Consider the following 9,352-nt stretch of genomic DNA (forward strand, 5'->3'; position numbering starts at 1 on the left):
GATTCGCAACGAAGGAATTTCAACTTCGGCTGGTAATACAGCTTCCATTCCATACATCAGTAAATATGGCGTTGCCCCAGTCGATGTCCGGATAGAAGTCCGATACGCCATTAGTGCATAAGGCAACTTGTCATGCCAATCGCGATGCCTTTCAGTCATTTTGCGGATAATCTTCTTCAAATTCTTATTCGCGGCTTCTACAGCTCCGTTCATCTGAGGCCTATAAATGGCGGAGTTGCGGTGTCTGATCTTGAACTGCTCGCATAGTCCATCCACCATGTCATTGTTCAGATTCTTGGCATTGTCAGTGATAAGCGTTTCAGGCACCCCAAATCGACAGATGATGTGATCTCTCAAGAAATTGGCAACTACTTTCTTCGTCACATGTTTAAACGACTCTGCTTCAACCCACTTGGTAAAGTACTCAATCGCCACCAATATAAATCGATGTCCATTTGAAGCAGGAGGATCGATTGTACCAATCACGTCCATACCCCACATTGAACAGGGCCACGGGGCGGTCATGCTATGCAACTCAGTGGGTGGAGCGCGTATAATGTCACCGTGCATTTGGCATTTTATACATCTCCGGACAAAGTCTATACAATCATGCTCCATAGTAAGCCAGAAGTATCCGGTTCTCATGATTTTCTTCGCTAGCAAATGGCCATTCATGTGAGGTCCACAAACGCCACTATGCACTTCTTTCATCATATATTGAGCTTCATCTTCATCAACACACCTTAAAAGGTTCAAATCCGAGGTTCTTTTGTACAACACTTCTCCATTTAAGAAAAATTTTGAAGCCATTCTACGCAGAAAACTCTTGTCTTTTGTACCAGCATGCTGAGGGTAGGACCCAGTTTTGAGAAACTCTTTAAGATCATTAAACCAAGGAGTAGTATCCGAGGACTCGTCTGCAGCCCAGCAGTGGGCTGGCTTGTTTTGAAGTTGAATTTGGATTGGTTCGATCTTCAATTCATCTGGATATTGGATCATGGAAGCCAAGGTGGCCAAAGCATCAGCAAATGCGTTTCGGGCTCTCGGGAGATGCCTAAACTCCAAATTTTGAAACTGCTTGGCCAAAGTGAGCAGACTACAATGGTAGGGTAGAATTTTCGAATCTTTGGTTATCCATTGCTTCAAAGTTTGGTGTACGAGCAAATCTGAATCACTAAAAGCTATCAACTCCTTGATTTCCATCTCCAAAGCCATTTTGAGACCAAAAATGCAGGCTTCATATTCAGCCATGTTATTCGTGCAAGCGAATTGCAATTTGGCAGCGGCAGGGTAGTGCTTCCCTTCGGGTGACACCAAAACAACTCCAATTCCAGCTCCGAGAGAATTCGAAGCTCCATCGAAGAAAAGCCTCCATTCAGGACTTTGTTCACTTATATCATCTGCAGCGCCTACAAATAGGACCCTCTCGTCAGGGAAATAAGTACGGAGTGGTTGATAATCATCATCCCTTGGATTTTCCGCCAAATGATCAGCTATAGCTTGCCCCTTGACCGCCTTTTGTGAGGTGAAAACAATATCGAATTCTGAGAGAATTATCTGCCATTTCGCCAAACGCCCAGTCAGCATCGGCTTCTCCAAAAGATACTTCAAAGGATCAGACCGGGAAATAAGATACGTGGTATGACTCAACAGATAGTGTCTCAACTTCTGGGCTGCCCAGGCCAATGCACAGCAGCTTTTCTCAATGAATGAATAATTAGCCTCGTACTGCGTGAACTTTTTGCTTAGATAGTAAATGGCTTGTTCTTTCCTTCCAGAGTCATCGTGCTGACCTAGAACACACCCTACTGCTCCTTCAAGCACGGATAAATACATAATCAAAGGTCGGCCCGGTTTGGGCGGCACTAAGACTGGTGGATGCAACAAATAATCTTTAATCTTGTCAAAAGCCTGTTGGCACTCCTCATTCCAATACAACGGCACGTTCTTCCTCAATAATTTGAACAACGGCTCGCATGTGGCAGTTAGTTGGCCAATGAACCTCCCGATAAAATTGATCTTCCCTAAAAAGCTTTTCACGTCCTTCTGAGTTTTTGGCACTGGCATGTCTCGAATTGCTTTGATTTTTGCCGGATCTATTTCTATGCCCTTCTTGCTAACAATGAATCCCAACAGCTTACCCGCAGGTGCTCCGAAGGCGCATTTCGCAGGATTTAGCTTTAAATTGTACTTCCGCAACCTCTCGAATAATTTCTTCAGATCAATCAAGTGGTCCTCTGCCCTTTTAGACTTGATTATAATGTCATCCACGTAGACCTCCATCTCCCGGTGGATCATATCATGAAATAGGGTTGTCATGGTCCTCTGATATGTTGCTCCAGCATTCTTTAAACCGAAAGGCATGACTCGGTAGCAAAAGGTACCCCAAGGGGTAATGAACGCAGTCTTCTCCCTATCCTCCTCTGCCATCAAAATTTGGTGGTAGCCAGCAAAACAATCGCAAAAGGTTTCAATCTCATGTCCGGCAGTATTGTCTAAGAGAATGTGAATATTTGGTAGAGGGAAATCATCTTTAGGACTGGCTTTATTAAGGTCTCTATAGTCAACACAAACTCTCACCTCTCCACTCTTTTTTGGAACAGGGACTGGATTTGAAAGCCAAATTGGGTAATGGGAAACAATGATAATATTGGTTTTGAGTTGTTTTTCAATTTGCTCTTTTATTTTGAGGCTCATATCTGGTTTGAATTTTCGGGGTTTTTGTTTTACGGGTGGAAAAGAAGGGTCTGTGGGTAACCTATGCACTACCACATCGGTTGAAATGCCCGTCATATCGTCGTAGGACCATGCAAAGACATCCTGGAACATAGTCAAAAATTCAATCATCTCCTTTTTCTGCCTTTCATTCAAATGAATACTGATTTGCACCTCTTTAACTTCATCCTTAGTGCCAATGTTTACTGTTTCTGTCTCTTCCAAGTTCGGTTTTGGTGTTTCCTCATATTGTTCAAAATCCTTTGCAAAAGAATCGAATACCTCTTCATTATCACTCTCGCTTTGGAACTCGGATTCCTCCAAGTCGTGAGTGATATAGAAATTGTCATTATTGAATTCCAGAACAGTAATATCCAAAGGGTCAAATATTTTTATTTTTGGCCATCTGAAAGAATTAACGAATGTGGGATAATAAGCAAATAAGCATACAACAAACAAATGAACAAACCATATGAATATAGACAACACAACATGACAAGAACAACTTGTGCATTTTCATAAAGACCTTTGATTGAAAGCAAGTGAAAATGAAAATTTAACAATATTTACATGCGCAAAAGGAAAATTGTTTTCATTGGCTATTTACAGATGCAAAAGTATTTTTCATGAATTCATATGAATGATAAACCCCTTTCAGTTTACCGAAACTCCTTCCGAATAGGCAGAAATCCAGCTGTCCAATTGGAAATCGACCCTTCAGGGATGTCAGGAAATTCGGCCTCGTTCGGGAAATTGTCTTCAAATATTGCCCCAATGAACAGTTGGGACAAACTATCCTCGATTTCTTCAGTTAAATTACCCTCTGATGTGATTATTTCAGCTGGCCGGGGAAAAGTATACCGTAGCGGTGGAATATCGAAAACCCTTTGCCGGCCCTCTTTTTCTGCTCTTTTACGCTCCTTCATCTCCTTGAAATCCTTGGCGGTTGGTCTGAAACCCAAACCGAAGGTATCCCTCTTTTCTACTATCTTCACTGGCTTCAGGATCCCTTGCAGTTCACGCCCCAACCCCTTGTCGAATTTGTATCCTCCACGAATCATTTCTCTGGCCATCATTACACTGGCCTTTGAGAGAGTTTGTTCCTCCGTGGTTATCCAACTTACGGAGACTATATCGGATGTGCTGTGAGGGGACATGGTAACACTTTGACTACCCTCCTCTTTAACTCCAGAATCGGTGATCACCAGGCAGTCCTCTTCAGCAAAGATAGTGATTAGTTTGTCATTTACCACGAACTTGAGTAATTGATGCAACGAAGACGGCACGGCCCCAGACTTGTGAATCCATGGCCTTCCAAGTAAAATATTATAAATGCTCGGGAAGTTCATGACTTGGCAAGTTGTTTGAAATTGGGCGGGCCCCATCTCGATTACTAAATCTGCCTCTCCTATTGGCTCCCTCTGCGCTCCATCAAACCCTCTAACGATAGTCCCTGAAGGCCTCAGCTTGATGTCTTGCAACCCTAGTTTCTCTAAGGTACTCCAAGGACAGATATTCAGTGCGGATCCATTATCGATTAACACCTTAGGCAGCATTTTTCCATTGCACCTCACTGTTATGTACAACGCCCTATTATGTCCGATGCCCTCCGTCGGCAATTCATCGTCAGAAAAAACAATTTGCTTGTTGAATAATACGCTCCCCACCACGTTTGAAAAATTATCAACAGAAATGTCCCTCGGAATTTGAGCTCTTGTTAATACGTCGATCAATGCATCCCTATGCACGTCCGAAGAGAAAAGTAGGTCCAACATGGTTATCTGGGCAGGTGATTTGCTTAGCTTTTCCACTATGTTGTATTCACTTCTCTGGAGTCGTTTAAGGAAATCCACGGCTTCTTTCTCGGTGATTGTTGGTTTGATGGGTGGCTCAGAACTATTGGCTTGAATTGGAGTAGTAGTCTCAAATGGATTTACAGTCTTCCCCGATCTGGTAACTACTGACACTTCCTTCTTTGCGGTTGAATTCTCCCCGATCTGTATGCTAGGCTCATCGTAATTCCACGGCACTTGTTGCAGACTTAATACGGGCTCCTGCTTCGGGAATTCGATGACTACCGGTTTCAAAGCTTCATTCTCTGCTGGCGTGAGGTCCAAGACAAAAGGCTTGTTATCTTCTTCGAATGGCAACTCTATGACAAACGGTTGGTCCGTGACCCCAAACACTTCAGCTTCTATTGCCAATTTCTTGATTTGTTCCTCGTACTCCGCATCGTCCATAATAACCCCAACATGCTCTGGCAAGGGGTTTTGATTTACGTTTGGCCCTTGCGGCTCCCTCTTTCTGATCACGATTTCTCCAGACTCAACCATATCCTGAACTTTATGCTTTAGCGCCTTGCAATCCAAAGTTGCATGCCCAGGGGCCCCCGAATGATATGCGCAAACAGCTTGCGGGTTATACCAGGCGGGCATGCCATACGGATAGGTAGGAGGGGGTACTGTGCCAATTTTTCCGGAGGCCCTTAACTGGTCATATAATTGGTCTAAAGGCCTGCCTAAATTGGTAAAAGTACGGCTAGGGGGTCTGTTGTAGGGTTCAGTGGGTTGAGGATAGTTGTAAGCAGGTCTATTTGGAGGAGGAAATCTTGGGTTAAATGGAGGTCGAGGTCGGTTTTGGGGTGGATTTGGTTGAGAAATTTGAAAAGGGGCTGAAGGTGGGTTAGTATAGTTTGGGCGAGGTCGAGGGTGGTGGATGTTGGTAGTATATACAGGGTGTGGGTTTGAGTAGTAATGGTAAGGTTGCTGGTAGGTTGGGTTGTGCTGGTATCGGGGTCGGGGTGAAGGATTGTGGTTCCAAACAAAGGTTGTATCTCCTTCTTTCTTTTTGAATTGTGGTTTCTTTTCACTGCTTCCTCGCCCTTGCAAAGCTTCCACTTGCGATTTCAGGGCAGACACATTAACAATTTTCCCGGCTCGTACAAAGTCGTCGAATTCTTCAAGTTTATTTACAATTGCCGCGAATGAACATCCAGTCATACGGAAAATTTCTTCAAAATATGGAGGATCATGGGCCTTGATGAAAGTACGGATGATTTCTTCCTCGGTCATCGGAGGCTCCACCTTGGCAGCTATTTTCCTCCACCTCTTGGCATAAGTCTTGTGATCTTCGGAGGGTTTTCTTTTGGTTCCTTCCAAGGTGGTTCTAGTCGGTGCCAACTCACAATTATACTCATATTGCCTTACGAAAGCCTTGGACAAGTCAATCCAGGTTCTTACGTCTTCAGGTTTCAGATTTGAATACCAGTCAAGTGCGTCCCCTTCCAGACTTTCGGGGAACAACCTTAGAGGCAAGTTTTCATCGTCCACAGGCTTTCCCAATTTGTTTGCAAATAGTCGGAGGTGCGTCTTGGGATTACCCGTCCCATCGTATTTGTTAAACTTAGGAGTTTTGAACCCCTCAGGCAGTTGCACATTCGGAAAGAGACACAGCTCATCGTAATCCAAAACTCCTTGCTTGTTCAGCACCTGACTCTTCCTCATGAATTCATCGAAACGGTCCAGGCGCTTTAATAACTTCACATCAATGGGAGCAGAGGATCCTCCCACCTCTGGTTTGGTTTGAATAAAATGGTCCGGCAGATAAGGCTCAGTGGTGGGGTAATAAAAAGCTTGTGTCTCAGGTGGTATATTTGCAGTGACTTGAGGTTGTGGGCCTTGCATATGAGTAGGGAAAAATGAAGGATTAGGAGGGTAAGTGTATGGCAGATGAACGGTGGGGTAGGTGAAAGTCCCTTCGGGTGGACCTTGCATGGGAACAGTAGTTTGAACTGTAGGAATAACAAAGGGTTCAGATTGCAATTGTATTACGTGCGGAAGCTCCGGCTGTACCCCGCTACTGACAAGCTCATCTATTAATTTCTTTTGGGCGGCCATTTCAGAGGCCATTTCCCCAAACTTAGCAAGTAACTCGGCCAACTGGACTCCAGGACTCGTGACTTCCGGCTGTGTAGTCGCTGTAGTCTTGTCGGATGATTCTGGTTGAATATTCATGTTTACACGATTCCTTTGAGCTTTACTTCGGGATCGCGTAATAATGGGGCTTTTCCGGAAAGCTATTTTTGGAAATTTTACCTGAGAGTGCAAAAGACTGCTTTAGATAAACCAATCGTTATTGAATTTCTGCAATTCATTCAAAAGAGAAAAAGAAAAAGAAAAAGACATGAGTTAGTAACTATTTGAACAATTCGGATGCATGTCCTATTTGGGGGGCCCTTTTGTGCCAAGGGTAGGCCTAGCATGATGCAAACCTTCGGGGTAAAATCCCATTTTCAAACCTGTAAGTGAATATAAAAGCAGGAATTCTCATTAAAATACGGATAAACTCAGTTCTTCTTTACAACTTCATTGATGGTTCGACTGACCATTCTTACAAAATCTTCATGCCTGGCTAGTCTAGTGTGTTGGGATTCCCTAGAACTCCCGATACTAAGCTTTCGAATTTCATCTTGGATTTTATCAAATGCACTCAATGCCTTTTCCAACTTCTCGGTCTTCCTTGCCTCTTTCCTCAATTGCGCACGGGCTGCTTCCAATGTTTGGTCAGCCACCATGATCTGCAGCTGATGGTCTTCCAATTCTCTCCTCAATTTCTCATTCTGCTCTTCTAAAGTAATAGCGACTGACGGTACCCTTTCTCTTCCTTGTTCTATTATTGATTTGATCCAGTCGTTGTACTCCAAGACGACCCTAGGCTCTTCTTTATTCACTTGGTCCAAATGCAGGTTGTCCAAACTACACAGATTCCCCCAAGCTTCCAACACCATACTTCGGCATTCAGCAACTGTATTAAGCTCGATACTTCCCATTTCTTGTATGATTGGCACTCTCTGCGGGTACCCGAACTGTCTCATAACTCGTTGTGGAATGTACATAATCAACCCACTGGTACTTGCTAACGGAATGAAGTCAAATTGCGTAGTCTTGAAAGCCGGATCCCTTACTTTCGTCCAATCGAGAACCCACTGTATCTTATCCGAAGTCAGAGCATTGAATTCCTGAATAAACAAGCTTGGAGACGCTATTCGATAGTATCTGCTAACCCTTTCTCGGTGCGACTCGACCCAGTTTGCTGTTGGAAGACAGGACCCCAATGGATTTAGCGCTCTTTTTGACAGATGTTCCATGGCCCACATTTGGAGCACCAGGTTGGATGCATAGAAAAACCCCCTCTTCTTTTGGCATTCAGTAACGGCAGTGAAGATATCAGCAATGATGATAGGCACCAAAGTAGGGGTCTTCTCCTTAATTCCTAGAAACACGCTTTGCATCATGTTGATTGTTGAAAAGGTAACCTTCCCATGCTTTTGCGGGAATAAAAGTAGACTAGTCAAGGCTAGTCCAAAGACTTGGACTCGCTTTCCTTCCCACTCCTCTTTGCTAATGAAGAAGTCGTCATGGTGTTGATCATAAGAGTCCCTTCTCCCAAATCGTTCGTACAAGAACTCCAGTGGACATGATTTTGCGTCCGGGTGCTGGTTCATACTAGCTCGTCCCAAACCCAGAAACTTGCAAAACTGCTCTCTAGTGCCACTAGTTGGGTACACCATAGGGCTTCCCTTCCCAGGCATCTGCAACAATCCTTCTATCTCTTCTAGAGTGAGTGTTAACTCGCATTCCCCAAATCGAAAAACAGAGCCTTTAGGATCCCAATACTCAAGTAGTGCTTCAATGATTGCCATGTTTGGGGCTATGTTCAAAAGACTCGGTAGATGCCCTATGTACGGGAACAATCGGTTCACCTCATGCGCCATGTTGTTCTTCCAATCTATCAGCTCACGAGGTATATGGTTTAACATTCGGCATGGAGCCATCTGAGGAAGAATTCACTTTTTAGTACCTTACCTTGGAATTTTACCCCGAAGGTTAAGCAAAATTGTAAACATGCAAGTCTCGTTGGATTAAGTATCCGAGACACAAGGTGGCTTATTCCTAAACCCGGGATTCCCTATGTGGCATTCCCTTTCTATGGTTTATGCATGATGCCATTTATTGAAGCGATATAAATATGTGACAAATATTGCCTAAAGGATATAAATAATGCATCGGGGGGAAAAAGGTCTAAAATGAAATGTATTTATTGGAAATCAAGTGCAATAACTGAAATTTAAACATGTGAGCTATCTAGTGGGTGAGTCACTAAAAGAGTGCCAAAAAGGCCTCTTATTGCTAAGGCACATGAATGCAATCCAAGAAAACAAAAGAATGGTTAGTGCAATTGATAGTACACATAACACATTGGGAGCAATTAAGAAGAAAAAAAAAACAATAAAGCAAGTAAAAGGGGTGGAACCCCTTCCCTCGTGCCTATTGTGCTTAAAATAGGGTGAGGCTGACTCTAGCCTAGGAAAATTCTAACATGGATGCATGAGGCTGGGGTTCACTAATGCCTAGACTCGATAAGCTTCGGTTCCCAAGCCTTCAGACCTAAAGGCGAAGGGTCATCACTCCCAGGGCCTTTGGTCGGTGGCTCGAGTGATCCCTTAGGTAGCGCTATGGGCGCAGAGCACACCATCCGCCTACCCAAGGCAATCGGTCCTAGTCCTACAAGGCGGTGTGGGATGGCGCCCACGAAAATAAAAATAAAATGGGATAAAGCAAGTAAACATGCACGTATG

The sequence above is a fragment of the Coffea arabica genome, chromosome 1c, assembly GCF_036785885.1.
Source record: "Coffea arabica cultivar ET-39 chromosome 1c, Coffea Arabica ET-39 HiFi, whole genome shotgun sequence".
NCBI lineage: Eukaryota > Viridiplantae > Streptophyta > Magnoliopsida > Gentianales > Rubiaceae > Coffea > Coffea arabica.